Raw genomic sequence first — 23,208 nt, 5'->3', positions numbered from 1 at the left:
GGAAACTGGAGATGGAATGCCATGTGGGAAGAAAGCATTGAGCTGGTTCCGCTGGACCAAAGAGTTTGTGAAAGGGAGTCATGTCTTAAAAATCCATAAAGGTAGGTTAGAGCTAGATTGTAAAGGATTTAAAAGACAAAGGGAGGGCTTGAGCTGATCCTGGCAAGGAAGCTCCCTCTAGAGACAATGCAGATCAGCACCTGCTCTGCAGCAGCTGAGGGCATTAGAGAGCTGACTTGGGCACCCAGAGGTTAGGTCTGCTGCCCACAGTCACCCTGCTAGTCGGCCTCAGCATCAGGACTTGACGCTGGGTCTTGGCTCTGACTCTGAGGCAGTCTCTCTATCCATTACACCACACCGCCTTCATGGAGTCATAGATCTAGAACTGGAGAATCATTTAGCCCAATCCAGTAGCTTAATTTGAAGAATTGGAACTCATATTTTCCTGATTTCAACGACTGTGCTCTCTCCATTGAACCTTCTAGTCCAGCTCCCTTTCAAATGCTGAAAGGAGGAGAAGTCAGAGGAGGGAGTTGAAGCCCCCCCCCCCCCAATTTCCCCCTCCCCCTCCCCCCCCCACCTCCACAGTGATTTGGTATTCACTGATCTCTGTACATAGAACAGAATGGCCCGGGAAGTCTCCATTTCTCCTATGTGTCCACAGCACCTGAGGTTTCATAGAGCAGCCTCAGGAAATGTTTGCAAACTAGGACTGAGTTCGATTCTGTTGCTCCCTCATCCGGCCATTCCACCGAAATGCGGGAGATGCCTCCAGGACCTCTTGGGTTGGGAGAGGCTTTCGCTAGTGCTGCTGATGAACAGTCCAGCCCTCTGGTCAGGCAGCGCCTACCTTGTCCAGACTTGAGGAATGTGGCCCAGTGCATTCTTTTCAAATTACAGGAGGGGTGAGGAAGGAAGGAGAATGTTTTTGTACATACCAGTCCAGAAGGCGTTTCCTTTTCTAAATGAGAGCAGAGGCTCTTTGGGGCTGCCTTTAATCATCCTTTAAACATCAAGGATTTTTTAAAAAATCATCTATCTGCAGTAAAGAAAGATAAAAAGATAAGGATCGGTAGCATTCTGTGTCTTTGAAGCCTCCTCAGTTGGAATCTGCCATAGCTGACCTTTGTTTAAAATGAGAAAGAGGCAGGAGGAATGTTTACATTCGAAATGAATTATTGCATCTGCAGGCATGCCCAGGGCCTGACTGTGAAGTAGACATGGGTCCTACAGCCTCTCCTCTTCCCTTCTGGGGGCCCCAGTTTCTCTTCCCCTTTCTGGGCACTTTCCCTCTCTCCTTGGTAATTCCTCTCCTCCTTTAACCTATTCATAGAGAGAACATTGATGTTAAAGTTGACATGAGAGATCTCCCTTCCCATTTTACAGATGAGGAAAGTAAAGCTCAGGGGGAAAAGGGAAGTGCTGCAGACTGCACTGCTCATGCCTCAGCTCCAGTCTGCCTTGCATTCCCACAGAGAACATCATAAAGAGGGGAGGGGTCCTTGGAGAATATCAATTCCTGCCTCATTAGCAGCAAGAATCCTCACTGGGTTGGGGATCATTCAGCCTTTCTGGAAAGACATTCAGTGAAGGACAGGGGGGCCATGGCCTCTCCAGGCATCCCATTCCATTTGAGGATGCTCCAAGTATCCAGAAGGGGGTTTTGTTTGGGTTGTGGTGTTTCCTGATATCAGGCCTTAGTTTACTCCTTGCTTAACTTTCAAGCCAAGTCACAGCCTAATCTCTTCTTAAGGACAGATCTAGAGACAATGTCATGGACCACTTGTGCTTTCTCCCATCCTTCTAGAATCTAGGATATGAATTTGAGACCAGACTTCTCTGCATCGTCCCGCTCTCCCCTGGCTCTGTGGCAGAAGCCAATTCACAGAGAAGCTTCTGATATCTAACCTGACGGGGCCCAGAATGGTAGAGTAGATGGAACCAAACTTGGAGTTAGGATCTGGGTCAGATTAGTTAGGGTTAGGGTTAGGCCACCTCCGCCACATACTGGATGTGAATAAAAAGACAAGTAGTTAGAGATCCTGGGTTCAAATTCTTGCTCTGAAACTTATTTTTCCTTCTCTGTAAAATGAGGGGCTCAGACGACTTTTAAGAGACCTCTTAGATCCAGGATCTCAAATGCCCTTTTACCTCTGACATTCTATTATTTATTAAGGTATAACAGATTAAATCCCATTATAGCAAAGTCCAGAATCATGCCCATATCCTTTTATTTTATTGGACAATTGTCCTAGCACAGTACAAAGATAGCCAGCCCCTTTATCCAGGCCAGTTCCACACTCCTTCCCCTCCTGTGATCGGTATTTCATCCAAACTGGCCTATTTACTGCTCCCTCCACAAGACATAGGTTCCTCCACTGTGACTGGCTCAATGTCCTCAGCTCCAACTTTCCTGCCATTCAAGGCTCTGTTCATAGGATACCCAAGAAGCTTTTCTTTTTAATGACCCAAGGCAGGGGAGAATTGAAGTATTGATTTTGCATATATCCTGCATTTACTTATCAGGAAACGTATCTCCCCCAGTAGTGTAAGCTCTTGGAGGCATTTTGTCCTCTGTACCCCTCAGCATCTAGCCCAGTACCCAGCACACAGTAAATGCTTAATAAATGCTTGTCAATTGATTGATTAATATGCTTGAAATAAGTGAGGCATTGTCTGGGGCTTCTGGGTATACCGAGATAATGGCTACAGATATTATGAGATTATTGTTATTTAGAGCTTTTCCCCCCTATATTAAAGCTGAGAAGACAGCTTCCAACAACCATGCCTTCTCCTCCTGTCTGCTGCACCTTGCCCAGTAGGGGTAGCTAGGTGGTGCAGTGGATAGAGCACCAGTGCAGGAGTCAGGAGGACCTGAGTTCAAATCCCACCTCAGACACTTGACTCTCACTAGCTGGGTGACCTTGGGCAAGTCACATAATCCTAATTGCCTCAGCCTGGATCATCTCCAGTCATCCTGATGAGTATCTGGTCACTGGATCCAGATGGCTCTGGAGGAGAGGTGAGGCTGGTGACCTGCACAGCCCTCCCTCACTCAAAACAAAGTCAAGTGCAAGGCATGTCATCATTTCTCTGATGGCATGGTCTTCTTTGGCAACGAAGGATGAACATACACATCTTGCCCAGTACATCCTCCACAAGAGGGGCTCCAATTCCCAATGGGGATTCTGGGGCCCTTCACATCTCCTTATTACCAACAGAGCAATGGTAAGGCTGTTCATCAGCTACACTTTTGTTCTTGGTACCCAATTAGCTGGCCTCCTTTCCCATATGCCTTTCTGATAACTTATTCAAGACCTCTCCTGGCCAATCATTCTATGAGGACACACTGAAATCTATGCCTGTCCATTCCCCTCTCCTCCTCTTCTCTCCTCTCTTTTTTCCTTCACTCTATCTTCCCCTCCTTCCCCCCTCTCTCTGTCTCTGCCTCCCTGTTTTCCTTTCTCTGTCTTTCCCTCCCTCTCTCTGCCTCTCTCCCCCCTCTCCCTCTCTACCCCTCTCTTTCCTCTGTCACTCTCTTCCTTTATCTCCAACTCTCTTTTCTCTCCTTGTCTCTCTCTCTGTCTCTGTTCCTCTGTCTCTCCCTCTCCCTCTCTCCCTCCGTTGACCTCTGAATGACTTTGCCATTTGAATTCCTTGGAAGCTGTCCTGTTCTAACCCAAATTCTGGCCCACACAGAATCACCCAAAGACTGGAATAGAATTGAAAGGCTGCAATCAAACAATCCTATAAAGAGAGAAAGAGCCTGACAGCCCCAGCCCCTGGCACACACACCCCTTGCCTTCACCTCCCACCTTATATGTCCCATGGTATTTCAAGTTACAAGCACCCCCTGCCTCCCACCTGTGCTCTTGCTCACTAGAATAGGAATGGTTCCCATACTTGTCTGGGGATTAGGCAGCTGCTGGGAAGGAGGGGTCTCCTTTGTGTGTCTGTCACTTTGAGTCATTCCCAGATAAGGCCTGTCCAGCCATGTCTGTACAGTTGCCAAGCCCATGTCACACACTCCGAGGATGAAAAGAAATGATTTTTTTTCTTAAATCTTGATGGCTTCATGAATTTCTGAACTGAAGTAAACCAATACAGACTCGTCCTCATATTTGGGTCAAAAGCAGGAGCCAAGACTGTTATTATTGTGTTTTTTTTTTATTATTTTTCTTGAGCAAACACTGTTGGTCTTTGCTATTTTATCCTATTTTCTTTGTGATTGGGGAGAAGGTGAAAGGAATGAAAAAAGGGACCAAATGTTGGAAAGGAAGATGAAAGTTATCAGGAAAAAATGGAGATGGGATACAATAAAAAAGAATGAAAAGATTGGAGATTCGTGGAGGGCAGAGAAAGATGAGGGCAGCTTCCATCATAAGAATATTGGGAGGATCTCGACTGCCCCCTTCTCTTCTCTCCATGTGCATGTGCCTGAACATGAAGCTACCTTCATAGAATTCTGGAGAATGGAAACTCCCTGAGGGCAGGAAATAAATCACTTTGCCTATGTTTCTCCAGCACCTAGGAATGGGCCCTATACTTGGGAAACTCTTGGTCACAATGACTCTGTGGGCTATTTATTGAATTTACAGGTTTCCCTGCCTCATTCTAAAGGGAGATGGGTGGGAAGCTGGCAGCCTGAGGGGAGCAGGACACCCTGGCCCAGGGTCCTGAGAAGCCCAGGGAGCAGGAAGTCAGGACCTCAATGAGGACCTCCTCACTAACATTTTGTGACTTGTTGTCAAATGTTGGAATGATCCAGGAGATATTCCATGAGGACCGTATCCTTCCTGTACCCATCCCATCATGGCATGGACCAAGGACCACTAAGATGACTTCCTTTCTGGTTCAGTTATTTGTAAAATCATGAGACAACTAATCTGGACCTAGGGCCAGTAGAATTTTCCTCATTTTGAAGAAAAAAAGGCTTTGAGGTGTTGAGTAAATTTCTCAAAGTCACATAGTAGTTAATGGGGGAATTGGGTAACCAGAAGAGACAACATCATAGGAGAAAAGAATTCTGAATTTGGTATCTGAAATCCTGAATCCCAGCTCTGTCAACTTGCTGTGAGATCTTGGCCAAGTCACTTGATGTCCCTATGCCTCAATTTCCTCATCTGTAAAACGAAGGGTTTGAACTCAGTTATTTTTAAGGCCCCACGATCCTATAATGCTATAAATTACTCAACCCTTCCAAGACTCAGTTTCCCCATCAGCAAAATGATGGGTGTGAACCACATGCCCTTTTAGAGTGCTTCCAACCCCAAGTCTATGCTCCTGTGGACCCAGTGATCATGACTCGATCTGTCTAGAAATTAAGGGTGCTGCTTTGCTACCAACAGATATTTATATGACCTTCGGTCTAAGTCACCATGGAGATAAGACTCTTCCTCATCATCTACCAGCCCTGATTTGTGGAAATGGGAAATTTGTGATACTCTTTTCACAGAGAATTCTAGGACAAAGATGCTAGAAAGAGATAATACAGAAGCAAGGTCAAAGTTTGTGTGATGTGTTCCATCTATGGAGGCAGATGCCAGGCACTCACGAGCTTTGTTCCACCACTTCCCCTGATCCCCACCCCCTCACACCAGCTTTTCCCTTCATAGAGACTATTCTGAATCGCAGGCTTGCAGCTGCTGAGACCAGCAAGGCTGTTTGCTGCACTAATAAGGACTCAAGCATGATCCTCAGAGATGTCGTCCTTCTCCCCTGCTTCCTCTGTAATCCCTCTAACTGAGAGACTTCTCTGATATCTGACATTGCCTCAGCCCTGCAAGGGGAATTTCTGTGTTTCTATAGGCACTGCTTGAATTCTCTTTTGACTAGTGGGAGAGTGCATTGAAGGACTCCACTTCCTCGTTCTTCACTGGTCACCTCCATGGCCAGCAGGTCCCCTTCGTAACATGTGGAGGCTGCCTTCCATGAGACTGTGTTGCTTTCCTTGCAGAGCCCCTAACCAAGAGCACCCTTACAAAAGGCTTAGCCATCTCTGCAAACCCAATTAGTGGTTACATACTTTCTTTGGCTAGACCTAATCGGTTACTTTGTATCTAGCAGCTGTTTTTCTGACCCGCTCTGTTCAGACTTTAAGACGAACAATAAACAGAGAAAAAATAGGCAAGTTTCTCTATTCCAAAAACAACTGGAATGAGGATTCTGGTGCTTCATTAGACACATCCTAACACTGCCAGTTAATGGTTCTTTGGAAATCACACAACTTTCCTTCGGAGTTTAATAGCAACAATGTTTAACTAATACATTTTATAGGCACTCAAACCCAGCTTGCACAACCTCAGACAAAATATACGCTCCAGATATCACCATTTTGAAAATACTTAGGGATTAGATTTTAAGCTATGGAAAGGTGGGAAGATATTTGGAAAAGATCACAGATGATCTTATCATCCATCAGACAAGGAGATACCAACTATTGATCTATGTGCCTACTATCCCATGTCTATCAAACCTTTATGAAAATGCTCTACATGAATTAAAGGTCTCCTTGATGGAAATATGTGAGGTGGATGGGAAGACTTTTATAGTCAGCTGGAGGTCATCCATCTGGGGAGAACCAGAAGGAAGAGTCCTGATTCTATGCCATGGAAGAATTCACTGAAGAAATAAGAAATGTTTTGCCTAGAAAAGACTTGGATATATGATTGCTTTCTTCAAATATCTGATGGGCTATCATAAGGAAGATATATCTGACTTGCTCTGTTTGGTTCAGGAAGGGAGAACCAAGAGCAGTGCAGAACAGTCACATCAATTTAGGTTCAACTTTAGGTAAAAGTTAGAGTTATACAGAAATGACTAGCCTTGGTGGGACATTGATTTCCTGTCCTCGGAGATCTTTGGTCAGAGACTGAACAAGGAAGGTTTAAGGCATGTTGGTTGTAGTGGGGATTCCTGTTGAGTATGGGTGGTTCTAGATGGTCACTAAGGTCCCTTCCAAACCTATAATTCTGTGACTCTATGATTCTATGAATCAAAATAGGCTCCTTCCCTGAGATTGGTCTTTTTTCTTAAAAGAGACCTTTCAAATTAAGAAACGAGGTCAAATCTTCTTTTTGAAGTCAGATTTAGCTCAGCACATTTCCGAGGGACAGGGTCCAGGGTTCAAGAGTTGCCAAAGACATTATGGAATAGAGTTGATCCAGCCACCCAGGGTGGAGGACAGGGGTGCCTGGAGCAGACTGGCTCTGGCCACAAAGCTCTGGCCCAGACACAATATCTATAGTATAAGTATGGAGGGGGTAGAGGGAGAGGGACTTGAGACATTCAGTCCCCATCTCTGTGTTTATCACTTGATTTTCCAAGAGTCACTGAAGGATGTCACAACTGGACTCTGACACTGAGCCTATGACTGCCTCCTCCCTGGAGAAATGCTGATGCTCTGGTTCAAAAAACTCAAAGTTTTCTTGAAGCGGATAGAGCAGCAATGGGGGCTTCAGAGATAAAGCATCTATGGCAGGTTTGCAGAAAGGCCTGGACAGGAGTTGCATAGAAAGGCATGATGGAATAGGCTGCAATCTACACCTGTAAAGAGTCCGCACACTGATGAGACCATAGATTCCTCCCAAGACGTTAAGTGTAGGCTTACATCTCATCTGCTGGATGAGAATCTCTCTAAGTAGTGTGTAAACTTCCTGTGGTCTGAGGTTTAATCTTTGTTTCTCCAGAGCTCATAGTGTAGTAGATCCTTCAGAAATGCTTATTCATTGATTAATTGATTCCCTGATAGAATTCGCTCCCCAAGGGCAAAAACAATTTTATTTTGTATTAGTCTGCTGCACCTGGCACGGTGCTTGGCACACAGCAGGTGCCTAATCAATGTTGAGTACATAGATGGAGGAGCATAAGCATGAATGCAGGTGAAACTTTGCCTTTGTTCTTCTCAGTAGAACAAAAACTTCTTGAGGGCAGGCACTATTTAATAGCTATCATTTAGGTAACTTAAAGATTTCCAAAGTACTTTACACATGTTTTCTCTCCCGATATGCCTTGTATTTGTATCCTTCAGTGCCTAGCATATAGCCTAGTAAATAGTAGGTGCTTAATAAATGCTTGCTGAACTTCATTATTGAAAAGCTCTAATGGTGGCATCTAGCTGCAAGTGAGGCTCATGCAAGGTGGAGATTTGAATTGCCACCTGAGTAAGAAAATGACGAGAGGAAATCCAAAGGCCCACAGGTATTTTCAATGTGCCCTTTCTCTTCTTTCAAGTTTATTTTAAATGCCTTTGTACCTTCCTGCTTTCATCTAGTCTCAGGCAAGGCGACCCCCAAAGGTTGCACAGTTTCTCCATTTCAGAAGGCCCGATTCATCGGTGGGACTTACCTGCTTTTCAAGGGGACAGGCACCAAAAGACTGAACCCTGGCCTTGGTCCTCTCATGTCTCTGGGAGGAGACTTTCTTTCTCAGTACCCAGAATTATTAGCCCCAAGCACCTTCCTGATGAGGAGCCAGTCTGAATCTCAAAGGATTCTGTGTATTTCATCCTTCACAGAGGATCACAGACTTGGAGCAAGAAGGGACCCCAGAGGCCATCTGGCCCAACCCCCTCATTTTACAAAGGAGGAAACTGAGGCCCAGAGAGGTCAAGGGACTTGCCCAAGGTCACAGAGGCAGTATGTGGTCGATCTGGGATTTGAACCCAAGTAAGTTCTGTCTCTGTCCAGACTCCAAGGCCTTTATCAGACTTGACTGAAAAGTCTCTTATTTCCTGAAGAGCTAAAAGTATTTCAGTCCCTTCTGACCAATGTCGTGTGATCCTCAAAGGCAGGGTTTCCCTTGATGGCCAGACTGTAATCGGAGGAACTCAAAGATAAGAAGCAAATGCATATGTTGAAGTGAAGAATTACTGTGACTCAGAAGTCACTGAAGTGGGTTTTGTGAAAGAAAAAAAAAACCTTCCTCGTCTAAAACCAGTTCTTTTTAACTCCCCTACTGCCCCATCCCTACCTACTTCTCTCAATAGCATTCCGGCCTCACATCTTCTCTCCTATGGGAGGCTGGCTACGGGCCACCATGCCACCTAGCATGATGGAGAGGACTCTCCATCCCCCACCATTTCCTTCTGGGGCACCACCACTGGTCCCCCCCTTTAGAAATTTTCTCTAGGGTCTCCTTCTCCTCAGTGGACAAAGGTCTCTCCATCCCCAGAAAAGCAACAGCAACTTCCCTTCATCCTTTTGTCCTCTCCTGGGATCAAAAGATCATCAGTCGGGAATGGGAAAATATCTCAGAGGTCAGTCCTCTCATTTTAAAGAAGAAGAAACTGAGGCCTGGGAGGAGAAAGAACATGCCCAAATTCACCAAGGCAGTATGTAGTAGAGCCAGGATTTGGACTCAGGTCTTCTGATCCCCAACCAAGCATTCAAGTCTTCTTTGGTGTCAGACTCCTAGGAAGAGGAGTCCTCACTGCCCTCACCACTTACAGCCTGGCCTCCATATTTTCCTTCAGTTGAAACTATCTCCCTTCCCCTCCTGGCACTAAATCATTTCTTTGATAGTATTATATCTTTTCCAATTATAATTTTATATTTTTATGTTATATTACATTTCTCTATTTTTTCAGTTATGCATGAAGACAATTTTAGCATTCAGTTTCACAAAATTTTGCATTCTAAATTTTATTCTATCTTTCCCCTCTCTTATTCCTAAAACAGTAAGCAATTTGATATGGGTTATGTATGTACAATCATATAAAACATTTCCATATTAGTCATAGTTATGAAAGAAGCAAACCAAAAGGGAAAATCATGAAAAGAATAGAGTGAAAACAGTATGCTTCAATCTGTATTCAGAGTCCATCAGTTCTTTCTCTGGATATGGACAGCATTTTCCATCATGGGTCCTTTGGAACCGCCTTGAATCATTGTGGTGCTGAGAAGGGCTAAGTCATTCCTCGTTGATCACCAGCCCTCAGTCTGACAACTTTGCAGGGCCTGATCCTCACTGACCCTGCTCAGCAGCCCCCTGTACTATGGCTCACCCCCTCTTTCTTGGTCCACTCATCCCCTCTTCCTTCTTTGAAAATGTACTTCCATAGTTCCCTCTTGCCTCTGGAACCACTCACTCTCCTTTTCTACCTCTTCCTTCTCTAGAATTTCAAATTTAAGAGCTCCCCAAGCTTTTATTCTGGACCCTCATTTCTTCCCCTTCTATGCTGTCTTTCTTGGTGATTACATTCATCCCCATGGCTTTACTATCATCTCTGTGCAGGTGACTCCCATGACTACAGATCCAGAACTAACTTCTTCCTAACTGTCCTATTCTATATTTTCTGCTGTTGCTTTCCCCTGGGCTTCTAATGGGTTCCTCACACATGTTACATCCAAAATGGAGTGCTTCATCTTCCTGTTCTAATTGTACTAACTTCCTGTAGTAATCAGCCAAGTGGCCTGGCCTATATAGGGATAGACCAGGAGAATGATTGAGCAGGGTCAATGGTGATCCTCAACATCTGGTCCCTTCTTTGGGGAGAGGCAGGGGAAAAGGCAAAGTAGCATGGGAGTTCTATTGTACAGAGAGATCTGAAACAGAAGGCAACCAATGGCCAACGACTGGGAAAAAGGCAAAAGGAAATAGAGAGAATCAAAAGTGATCCTAAATGGGAACAGGAAAAAATCAGAATCTCTCCCCCCTCCCAAGCCTAAGAGGAGGTAGGGGTAGGAAGCATTGGAGGCCAGGGTCAGGATTCAGGCCAGACAAATGTGGCATTGGATACTGGGTGAGGAGATGAACCAGCCCAAGAATCTCGGAGAGTCCCATGGGCACCAACAAGTTTTGTGCCCAGCTTTTCTCTAACAGGCTTATTCACTCAGTCAACAACCACTTGTTAATTACTTATGCATAACATTCGTACGAGGCACAGGGAAGTAATATCAATAAGCAATTACTGACATTGGTTAGAAGCGCCTCCAAAGCTGGTCCTTAAGATGTTCCAGCCCTGTAAGGAATATATTAGCAAAGTATATTAGCAAAGTATACTAGCAAAGGAATAAGTAGGGAGAAAGAGCACAAAGCAGATAACAAAAGTGCAGACTAGACAAGAAGGGAAGATGATTAATGAAAAGAACAAAGCAATGAAATTCTACTTAGGGTATGTGCAGGGGGAAAAACAACACACAAAAGAAGTGGAGATGGATAAGAAGAGGAGAGACTTTAGACTAACAATTTAAAGTGGTTTAAAGGGGGAAGGGGCCAAGAGAGGGAGAGAAATATATGGCTAAATAAATAAGAGAAGGAAAAATAAATCTATAATATAAAGAAAACCCTCCACCTAGGGAAAAGGCTAACAAGTCTAAGGAGGGATGGTGGGTTGGAGAAAGAGCCTGTGAGAATAGGGTTAAATCAAAGTAGTTTAAGGAAAATTGATCATAAAAACAAAGTGCTGACAAAAGAAGGAAAAAATATGTGTGCCTATATACAGACAAACGGATGGATAGAAGATAGATAAATGATGGACAGATGGACAGACAGACATAGATAGATAGATAGATAGATAGAGAGAGAGAGAGATAGAGAGATAGAGAGATAGAGAGATAGATAAAAGCAATGGTTGAGATTCAAGTGGAGGAAAACATAAGCCTAACTCTCTAAGCACAAAATGTGAATGGATTAAACAATGCAATGAAAGAAAGGGTTAAATGAATAAGAAAACAACCCCTCACAATTCATTGTTTTAAGAAAAAGCAAAGAGATTATCGAGAGCTTGGAGAGAGCAGTTTTAGCTGAATGATGAGATCTGAAAACTGACCTGGAAAGAATTAAGAAGAAAGTGAAAAGAGAGGAAATGGAGGCATCGACGGCTGGCACTGAGGAGAGGAGACACCTAATATGATAATTGGAGGAAATGACAAGATTATTGAGGGGTCTTCTTTTTTTTCATGAATGGGGAAGACAAGTGTGTTTTTAAGGGAAGGAACCAGTAGGAAGAGAGATTGAATATTCAGTATATCATGGACATGATGGTGGGTACAATCTGGCAGTGAAGTGGTTCAGTAGAGAGAGGACTGGACTCAGAATAGGGAATTCCTGAGTTCAATTTTAGCCTCACATACTTATTAGCTGTGAGACCCTGAACATGTCACTTAATCTCTACATCAGGTTCATCATCTTTAAAATACGTATTATAATAATAATAATATCCACCCCAAATATTCACATGGACTATCTGTGCCCAACCTGTGGTAGTGCATTCTGAGCTCATATTGGTCTGAGCAGCCACAGTCCGACACACTGAAATTTCACTTTATCATAGTGATGTCATTTTGGTCCTCTTCAAAGATGAAGGACAACAACCAACCAACCATTGGGGGATAAACTGAGATATTTGTAAAGTATGCACAAACCTTCAAAGAACTATATAAATAGTAACTCTTGTGATTAGTATTATTATCTGCTGGAGAATATTGGAGGGAATATAATGAAGGTTATATACAGAAGAGACGGTCTTGGCAAGGAGATGGGTAACATCAGAAGGATGCAAGATGAGGAGGAGGAGAAATGATCAGGAAGTTCAGAAAAAAGAGTCTCATTTTTTCCAGCAAAGTTTGAAGTGAGGTGCCCAACTGAAATGATGAAAGGGGGGACAAGGTCAAAAGGGAGGCTGGACATCACTAACAACTTTAGCAGAAAAACTGGAAATAACTCAGATAACTGCTGACTGGAGATGACTTGGACCATCTGCAGTAGAAGAACAGATTAGAATTATAAAGTAGGGCATGATGAGAAGCAAGAAATGCAAAGAATGATAAGCAATATCCGGGGACTTGGGTGAAGGGACACAAAAAAAAGCAGCATCTGAAGAATGTTTTGCACCATGACTCAGACGGTATTAAAAAGCAAGAACCATGCCCTCCAGCCTGCAGAAAAATAAGCAGAAGTAAAAGAAATCAGAAAAGGACACACAATCCAAATGCACATTTTTGGCATTGTTCTGTTAAAGTTAATAGATTTTTAGGAAGCTGTAGATGACTTGGAATTTATTATTTTATGTGTTTTTCCTCCTTAATGGCGATGAGGGATGTTCTGGATTGGAAATTTCATTACTATTGGGAACTTCCAGGATGAAAACTCCCTCTATAGATGCAAGTCAGCACTTTCCCATAACTTGCAGCTTTAGAGATTGACCAGTGAGGGGGTTTGAGGGGTGGGGAAGGTAATGAGGATGGTAGGGAGAAGAAAGGGCTGAGAAGTACAGTGATTTACTCAGAATCGTCCACCCAGTAATTATTAGAGGTAAGATTTGAACCCAGGTCAATTTGACTCCAAGGTCAAACTGAGTCTCATGGTTTTCTGTACAATTATTTTTTTTGTTTATTTTCTAGGAATGTTTTTGGTTTTATCTACTTATTTAGGTTAGAATGTTAAAAATACAACAAGTAATAAATTTTTAAAAAAGACCTAGGTGTAGAGCCCCCAGGAGTAGGGAGGTTATAGTCCCTGGGATCTGCTACTCCTATCAGATGTGATCTGTCATAGGCATTCAACTCTGAGTGCCACATTTGAAGGAGGACATGAACAAAGGACTGAGTGCCCAGAGAAGGGCAACAAGATGCTGGAAAGTCTTGAGATTGAGCCACACAAAACTTGTTGGAGGAAGCAAGCACGTTTGAGCTTTGGAAGATTTTGGAGTGTTGAGAGTTGTCTTCAAACTGGCAAGTGGAATGGGCATCAAACAGATTTATTTGGCATGCCCCTCCACCCCAGGGCAGCTCTGAGGGCAATGGGAAGAATGGAGCAAGGAAGCACATCTAGGCATGAAAGAAGGAGGGAGCCCAAAATTTCCTGAAAATTGAACTGGCTTTTCCAATAATACCAACAACCTGATCGCCAAGTCTATTGGTCTTTTTCTCACTCCTCACCTTCTCTGATGCCCCTTCTGTTGCTTAAGGTTTTGCTGACCATGGTCTGCCTCCGCTGGTATCTGCTCTCCTCCCTGCCTTTCTCTCTCTGAGCTCTCTTTCTACCTCTCTGACCTCTCCTCAGTCTCCTTTGCTGGCTCTTCATCCTTATAAAACCTCCCTCCATCCCAATGTGTGTGCTTCACAAAGGTCCTCCCTAGACCTTCTTCTCTTCTCTCCATACAGGTTGTCACCTCATCAGATGGAGGGCTTTGAGGAAGCACTTCTATGCTACTGTCTCCCGGATCTGTTTCTCCAGCCATAGTTTCTCTCCTGAGCTCTAGGCCTCATTGGGTATTTTCATTTATAACCAATGCCTTGAAGAAAGGCCAAAGGAGATGAATATTTCATCTTATTTTGGGGGTGAGAAGAGGTAAATATTTCAATTATTTATTGTCAAGTTAAATCTGGAAGTCAACAAGTATTTATTAAGCACTTACTATGCACCAGTCTTTGTACTAAGCACTGAGGATACAAAGAAAGGCAAAAATATTGACCCTGCCCTCACAGAGATTGCACTACTTTAAGGAGATGATGTGCAAAAAACTATCTGTGAGAGATCTGTGAAGGATAAATGTATTCACATGGAATGTTAAATGTTTTGAGAATTACTGTGTCAAGATAGGAATGTAGAAAGACAGAGACAGAGACAGACAGAGGCAGAGAGAGAGAGAGAGACAGACAGACAGAGAGACAGAGAAGGAGGAGAAGGAAAAGGAGAAGGAGAAAAAGAGAAAAATGGAGGGAGAGCGACCAAAACAAATCAGAATGAAAAACAAAGAGAAAACTAGAAAGAGGCAATGAGAGTGAGAGAAAAAAGCAGAAACAGAAAGGGAGAGAAACAGAGACAGAATCACAGAGACAAAGACAGAAAGCATATTTTCTAGCTTTTCAATGAAAAAAAGTTCTAGACCAGGATTCTTGCCTGTCACAGATCCCCATCAATAATAAAACAGGGGTGTCTCTTTAAGGCAGTGGCGGGGATGTTTCAGGCAGCCTTAAAGAATGCTTAGCCTTTGTCAGCCAAGAAGTATCCACTTTGGGTTCCAAGAATGCCATGATGTGAATTCGTAGCTGCTGCAGATGACCATCTTTTCTGTTAACCATTTAAAAAATCCATTATTCATGATGAGATCTTTGTTCCAAACCTTCCATAATTCTGTCCCCCACAGACTTTTCTTTCCCTCTTTCTCCTTGACCTTTCATACACCCCATCTTCTGTCAATATGGATTTTGACAACCATAGAAAAATCATCCATCCAGGGCTGTGTTCATCATTTTCTCAATGTGTGTTTATTTTCCTTGATTTGAGGCTCTCTGGACAGCAGGATGGGGGTGGGTGTAGGCAGTTTCCATGAGCTATGGAAGCCAAATTCTCTCCCTACGTCTTGGACATCTACCATTTGATTAAGTTGGACATTCTCTAAGAATACGATGGTGATTTTCTGCTGGATGTCAAGCATATCCGTAATCTTCTACTGTGTGTTTAGACTCTTTCCAGTCCTTGGCAAGAAAGCAGAGGAATGTGCATACTCTACTCAGATTTCATTTAAAAAAGAGGGCTTATGGCATCCCATGCAGTTTTATGCAATATGTGATTGATGAGACGTGACAGGTACCATCAACTCGATGGATTTGAGTGATTTTGATCCTAGATCTGGAGACTGAAGAGACCATCTGCTCCAACTCCCTTTCTTTGCAGTGCAGAAAACTGAAGGTCCGAGATGTGAAGAGTCTTGCCCAGGGTAATTGAGGAGTTCATTGTCATAACATCAAATTCAGAGTTTGAAGGGGTCTCTGAGACCATCTAAGTCCAGCCCCTTTATTTTATAGTGGAGCAAAGTGAAGCCAACAGAAATTAGAGGACCTGCTTAAGGTCACCTAGATCTTACACGGAAGAAATAGAACTCTCAGTCAGTCTAATTCCAAATCCATCACTGTCGCTAATGGCTCACCCTCCCCTCCTTCCTATTCATATAGTGAAATAATAAAATCATGGGATTTGGGATTTAGAGACCTTCTACCTCTTGGTTCTATATTTTTACTCAGGCTTTAGATTGAACTGGAGATCTCTGCTTTGTTGTCAAACATTTGCCAAGATAACAGAGCCCAGAAAGTCTAGGCTACACAGCTTTCTCCGCCACATGCTTGCTGTGGGTCTGGATGGCTAGTGGATCACTGAATCTCTACACAGCAAACCACCTATTCATTGTTAAAATGTAAATTTTAAATATAGCCAGCCTTCTGAATTCAAACTCCATCTTCCTCTTCCTTTCATTTCCTGATGTGGTAGCAGAGAGTCTTAGACTACAGGGCAGAGAACCCCAGTTCAAATCCCCAGTTTTCCTCCCTACTGATCTTTGGGAAGTCACTCTCATTTCTTCTCATTCCTTCTCTGGAAAATGAAGGGGTTAGATTAGTTAATCTCCTAAATCCCCTTACTATCCTCTATCTATATCTTGTAATACCTAATTCCCAACAAAGTTTATTCCTATGTCTACTCAGAAACTTCAGTGGATATTGGGATAAAATCCAAAATTCTCAGCCTTGTTTTTAAACCCTTCCACAATTTACCTTCCCCTACCTTTCCAGTCATATTAGTTCCTTTTCACACACTCTTTCTTCTTGTAAAACTGGCCCACTGGCTACTTCTACTTGTATCTCCATCTATCACATCCTGCCTTTGCACAGGTGTTTCTCCCATATATGGAATGCATGTTCTCCTCACCTCCATCCCTTAGGATCTCTAGCTACCTTCCAAGCACAGCTCAGGTGTCCCCTTCTACATGGGGCCTTTCCTGACCATGCATCAGCACCACACACATATACACTATTTCTTCCAATGGTTAGTTTTCTCCCCTTCCTAAAATGACTTTTTATAACTTTGTAAACACACCTTATAATTCTTGTTTTGGTCCTCTTAACTTGAGGGCAGGTATTACATTATCCTTGTCTCTCCTGTCAAATCAAGTCAATTGGCATTTAGTAAGTGCTCAGTATATATCAGGCACCATGCTAAGCTCTGAGGATACAAAGAGAAGAAAAAATGATCCCTGGCCTTACCTTCTAGTGGAGCAGTAACATACAAGCAACTCTCTTCCTCTTTCTCTCCCTTTCTCTCTTTCTCTTCCCACCCAACGTCTTTCTCTCTCATTCTCTCTTTCTCTATATACAGTGTATGTGTATATATGTGTGTGTGTATATGTGTGTATACACATCCATATCTATAGATATATACACAATACATATAGACAGTATATTTATATGTGGGTAGATATATATATTTATATATTTTTATATGTATATATATATACATATATACGGATAACTAGGTGACACAGTGCACAGAATGCTGGGCCTGAAGTCAGGAAGAGACTTGTGTTCCTGAGTTGTGTTCCTGAGTTCAAATCTGGTCTCAGGCACTAACTAGTTATGTGGCATATATAATTATATATAATATATACACGTGTGTGTATGTGTAGATATGTAGATATATGGTGTTACTATTCATTCGTGTATACATACACATGTATACTCTCTTTGTGAATGTAGCTATGTGTGTGTACATATACATTTATATACACACATATACACAAATGCACACAAATTATAGACAGAGTAAGAGCTACTCTCAGAGAGTACTCTACACATAGTAGGCCCTTAACAAATGTTTACTGAATTGCATCCAATTGAAGTGGGCTCCTCCCAAGTAACTCTTGATGCAGTCATGGCCTTTTATGGCCCGGTAAAAGCCAGAGTCTTTACATATTATATCATCAGATTTCAGTGAATTCCGTGGTCTAATCCAAACACTTTCTTCCCAAAGGCGACATCTCTCAATTTAACCTAATCCATTTAGTCTAATCATAACCAGTGTTGATTGTCAAGGCCTGCCGGGGCATCACTTTAAACAACCAGATGGAGAACGTCTTGCTTCCCGTCTGAGCCAGCTGTTCTGCAGCTGAATCCAGTCTGCTGAGGGCAATAAATGCATATATTTTTATATATGTATACTTTTTTGATGGATGTTTGAAGGGAGGAAAAAAAGCTGTTCCAATGATTAATGAGCCTTTTCCTCTCTAATACACAGCACATTTAGTCATCAATGAGTTAGACTTTGCTAAAAGTCCATTCCACAAAAGTTTCCTCCCAAGATCAGCACTGTTTATCCACTGCGGTAGACTATTTATTCCAGTATCAGGAAATTGAAGGATATCGTTACAATGGGGATTACATTATCATTTGGGCTTTCCTGTTCCTTGGGGACCAGAGTTAGGACTCTGAAGTGAAGGATGAATAAATGTTTGTTTAATGCTGAAGGTTTGTTGGATCAAAGAAAAACCTAGAGAATAAGGATTTAGGGTTTCAGTCTTGAAATGGTAGGAGACTCAACAAGACCTGAGTTCAAATCCTGTCTCAGACACTAGCTGGATGACCCTAGACAAGTCACTCCACCCTGTTTGCCAAAGGGCCAGGATTTGTCAACATTTTGGGAAAAAAAATGAAATGCCAAAGGGTTCAAACATCAGAAAGTCAATGATGGGGTTATATTAGATACAGAGATGCTGCTAGTCATTTTGGTGCCTGGTCCAGGAATTACATTATGTTCCCTCAAATCATATTTTGAACATAAATTTCCTTGAGTAAAAATCAAGGGGCAGAGCTTAAGCCAAAAGGCCTTGTGGAAAGTGACCCTCAGACTTATTACTGGGGAAGCCAACATTGTGGGGAGGAAGAGTGGAAGACAGAGCAGGGCAAAGATGGATAGGTAAGGGGGATTCTCCCATGCGCCATGACTGCCACAGGATTAATCACTGTTTGTTTGTAATTTTTTTTTGCTAATTAGGGGAACATTTTGCAATCTTATTGGGAAAAGGGATATTTGTGCTGATGAGAATATAGGTACATTTAATATTAGGTATAATATAGTTGGGAGCTAAATTCATTTATTTCTAGGCTGCTTAAGATGTGCAATGTTGACCAAAACCTCCAAAATAGGATGCCCTGATGAGGTTTGGCCATTTATGACCTGCTCTAATGAGTGGAGATAATCATTTTGTAATTAATACATGGATAATTTGTATGTTGGGCATGTTTCCAAAGGACTTAGAAAGTTTGGTTTCTGAAACAAGCCCAAGTATTTCAATGACGGTCTTATTTCTGCTGCTACAGTGTTGAAAGAGCTTCCTGTCACTGGATCTTCAAGCAGAGGCTGGGTGACTTTCTGATAGGTGTGGAAGAACAGGGGTTCCTTTCATGAATGGATCAGAATGGATGGTCACTGAGGGTCCTTGTGATTCCCTGATTCTCTAAAATTTGCTCAGTGTAGAAACCATTTTTCTATTAAAAATGTAGATTTTTACCTTTGTTTCTTCTGTGGGTCTCCTCTTGTTCTGTTTCTTTTTAATGCTTTGTTTTAGTCTCTGGGATCTTCTTTCAGCTCCCTTATTTGGTGACACTAAACATCTTAGCCTTCAGTAAATGTTGCGTTAAGTGAACTTTTATTTTGTGGGAAGCTGTGTGAACACCACTGAAAGCGGAAAAGTGTGAGGACTCCCAAGGAGCAAATTGTAAACAGGTGGGCACTCTCCAAACCTTTCACCTTCCATTGTGATTTTAGGCCCTGAGGCATAGTGTTCCTGCCCATTCCCATCTCAGACGTGATCTGGGAGAGCTCAGCATACACAGTGATATCACACACACACACACACACACACACACACACACACACACACACACACACACACACACACACACACACTGTCCTCTAAACTCCAGAACCTCCTCATGTCCACTTTTCCATCCTTGGATTTCATCTTTACCAGGGACAGCAGCCCTTGTCAGGATTCCTCTTCTCCTTTCCAGCTGAAAGTCTTTTGTTGGAGATGAACTAAAATATCTCCATATACGCATATGTGCACGCACTCCCCGGCTCCATTTTCAATCAACTTAACCTCCTTTCTTTCCTGTCTCGCTGGTGCAATAAACATGTTCACACTGAGCTCTCTCCTCTCTCCTCCATCTTCCTTGGTTCACACCCCTCTGCCCAATCACATCCCAAATGAAAAAGGACAAGGATCAGAACCACGCTTGCCTCAAACACACAAAGGAAAACTCTTGTCTTTGTCAAAGAAATACTTTGAAGCTCATCATGCAAGGATATAAAGTAACAGTGCCACAAATGGCTAGCTGCTTAGACTTGGAGGACCTGGGTTCAAATTCTGACTCTGACCTTTATTGATTGTGACCCTAGGCAGGCCACTTAACCTCTGAGCCTCTGTTTCCTCATTTATAAAATTAATATTATAATACTGGTGTCTCTCAAGGCTCTTCACTCACTCTCTATTACCTCTGAGCTTTCACTCAAACTCCTCTGGTTGGTACTGCCATACCATCACAGACTCATCCAAACTGTCTCTCCAGGTGGATCACAGGTTCCTCACCATCACTCCCATCAAACTGACCACTGAGTATGTCCTGTGCTCAGTACACCATAGCCTGCTTCTTCTCATGCAAGACCCCCCATGCCTGGAGGGCTTTCTGGCCTCCACTGATTCTTGGAAGCCTGAACTGCTTTCAGGGCTCCACTCGGAAGCTACATCTTGCAGGGGATCCTTCCTGACTCCCACAGGAGCTCTTCAGAGTTTAAGTACAATCACTGAGGGGTGTATGTCTCATTTACAAAGGAACCCTGAGGGTCTTCCCCTACCAGTTTGATTTTTTTCATTTTTTTTTTTAATTAAAAGGGCTATCCTTTGAGTAACATAAAGAAGCCTATTCACCGAATGAGTGTATCTCACTCAAAGTGAGAATATGATAAGACCTTAGCTTGAAAGGGCTAAGGTCTCACATTGAATTCTGGGCCATCTCCAGTCTTCCTGATGAATATCAATCAGGCCACTGGACCCAGGTGACTCAGGAGAAGAAACTGAGGTTGGTGACCTTGCACAGCTCTCCCTCACTCAAATCAAAGTCAACTGAAAGTCATGTCATCATCTTGATGTCACAGTCCTCCTTGAGACAAAGGACAAATACACATCTCATGTATCCTGCATGTGCTTAGAATGATCAGATCATAGATTTGGAGCTGGTTAGAATCTTAGAGGCCATTTAGTACAACCCCCTTGTGCGGAAGAGAGAGAAACTGAGGCCCAGGGAGCTGATGTGAACTGCCCAGGGTCATGAAGGTGGTAGGAGACAGAGCTAGGATTTCAGCATTGAAAGTCAGATCTTCCTGCCTCCAAGCCCAGCACTCTACCCACTGAGCCACTTGGCTACATTTTCCACCTTGAGTTCCAGTTGTGCTTATAACACTTCCCACCCATGTGACTGTGGGTGAGTCAGGAGTGATGATACTTTCATTGCCCCCACTCTCACCCCCAAAGGCTGAATTGAGGGATAAATGAGATAATATACAGGAAGAGCTTTGTAAAACTTCAACAGGACTGTGAATGCCAGCAATTCCAATCTCCTTACAGAGAACTGCCAACCCTCCCTAGTAAGCTTGCATTAGCAGCTCAGGGTCAACGGAGAGAGAATCGTGGCCTTGGGGCCACTGTTTATATAAATTGAGGGATTGGGCATCTCTCACTCTGGCTGTCTCCCACAGGATGCGAGATAAAAGTCCTCAGGCTGCAGGAAAGGCTGGGTCCCAAACATGCCTACCTCCTACACGGAAAGGGTGAGAAAGGGGGCAGGAAACTCCAGCACTCAGCAGTTTTAGAGACAATGGGGAAAAGTCCACCCAATAGCCTTTCCTTGAGCCAAACTTAATCTGATAACCGCATGCCATGGGCACTCCCACATTGTCTCAGGGACAGGGCACTCAGCTTGAGTTTGGAAACTAAGAACCTGCCTCCCCTCAGCAACTAAGTAATTGTGTGAGTTTGGGTAAGACTCCTCTCTTCTCTCAGGCTCAATTTCCCCAGTTGTAAAATGTGGGTCTTGGACTAGTTAATCTCAACTCTTCTATTCTGTCCTCTTGTTTTTGTCAGTTTTTGGTTTTGTTTGTTGTTTTTGTTTTGTTTTTAATCTCGAGAAATGAAAGAACTTTCCAGCATGGGATGGAGGAGTAGGGGTAGGGGGCTAAAGAATTCATGGAACCCAGATGCTGGACTTCTAGAATTCTGAGATTTCATCTAATCCACCCTATCATTTTTATCTAAAGTCTCCCACTTTAGAAGATAACCACAGAACTGTGCACACAGTAGGCATTTAATAAGTCTGTTTACCTCTTGACTGCCTCTGTTCAAGGCCAAAAGAGGAATTAGAATTAGAGAGATTCCCTCACTGACAGATGTGTTATAGGGATCAGTTTTTCTGCGTACACACAACTAGTGATGGGATACCAAATTTGGATGGTACGTTCCTACAGCTTGGAGCCAAATAATAGGAGGATCTTAAAGGCCAGGCCAAGAGACTTAAATCTTATCCCAGAGACAATAAGAAGCCAACAATGGCCTCTAAGCACAGGTGTGCTGTGGTACCTTAGGAGGATTACATTGGAAAAACAAAATTAAGAGAGTCTGTGATAGCATGAGCCATTAAGGAGACAGAATGAGAAACAGAGTCAGTAACCCAAGCATAACTGGAGCCAACAGTCCCAGACTGGGATTTTAAACGTGGCAGATGTTTGGGTTTGTGCCTATGGCAGCCCCCATCCGTTCTGTGGGAATCTTGACTTCTGAGCTTTGACTGAAGTCCACCATGCTGAGATCAAAGATAAGTTTCTTTTGATAGATTTGTTGAAGGTTGGCATCCTTCCCTTAGCAATGAAACTAGTCAATGATCTGTTTTCTACAATGAAGGTCGTGGATTAGACTCCCATAGAGGAGGCTTCGAGCTCTGAGTGTCTCATCCTAGAGACAGTGGCCAATCGGAATAAATATGCAACTGTGGAAAGTGGTAGCCTTGATGAGGCAATGCCCTCCCAAGTGGGCTACCACAGGTCCAGAAGGCTGCATACATTCTCAGAGAGGGTCATTGATTCTGTCTGTATTTTTTCTTCATTTCAAGGAAAGACTGAGTGAGTGGGTGAGGACTTGGTATATCTGTAAATGTCTATACTGCAGAAACAAAAACATTAATATAACTCTACCTTTAAAAGAAAAAAAAAAGAAAAAATGCTGGCTTTGATGTCAGTAGGCCCAAGTTCAAATCCCAACCCTTCTACTTGATCATTACGTGACCTTGGGGGCAAGTCACTCCTTTGAGTCTTTGTTTTTCCTCAATAAAATGATAATATGTTTGTTCTGCTATTCTCAGGGTCATGGTGGAGCAAATGGAAGCC

General features: G+C 43.1%; 1 long non-coding RNA gene across 1 annotated transcript; it reads left to right on the top strand.

The window, feature by feature from the left end:
* Positions 1–19,281, top strand: LOC140523495 (uncharacterized). Its single transcript, XR_011973416.1, has 2 exons — positions 1–101; positions 19,092–19,281. It is a non-coding gene; the product is annotated as an uncharacterized lncRNA (long non-coding RNA).
* Positions 19,282–23,208: the final 3,927 nt, after the last annotated feature.

This window comes from Notamacropus eugenii, chromosome 2, assembly GCF_028372415.1.
Source record: "Notamacropus eugenii isolate mMacEug1 chromosome 2, mMacEug1.pri_v2, whole genome shotgun sequence".
NCBI classification, from domain to species: Eukaryota; Metazoa; Chordata; class Mammalia; order Diprotodontia; family Macropodidae; genus Notamacropus; species Notamacropus eugenii.
The sequence above is the reverse complement of the archived record's forward strand: the minus strand, read 5'-3'. Positions and strand labels throughout refer to the sequence as shown.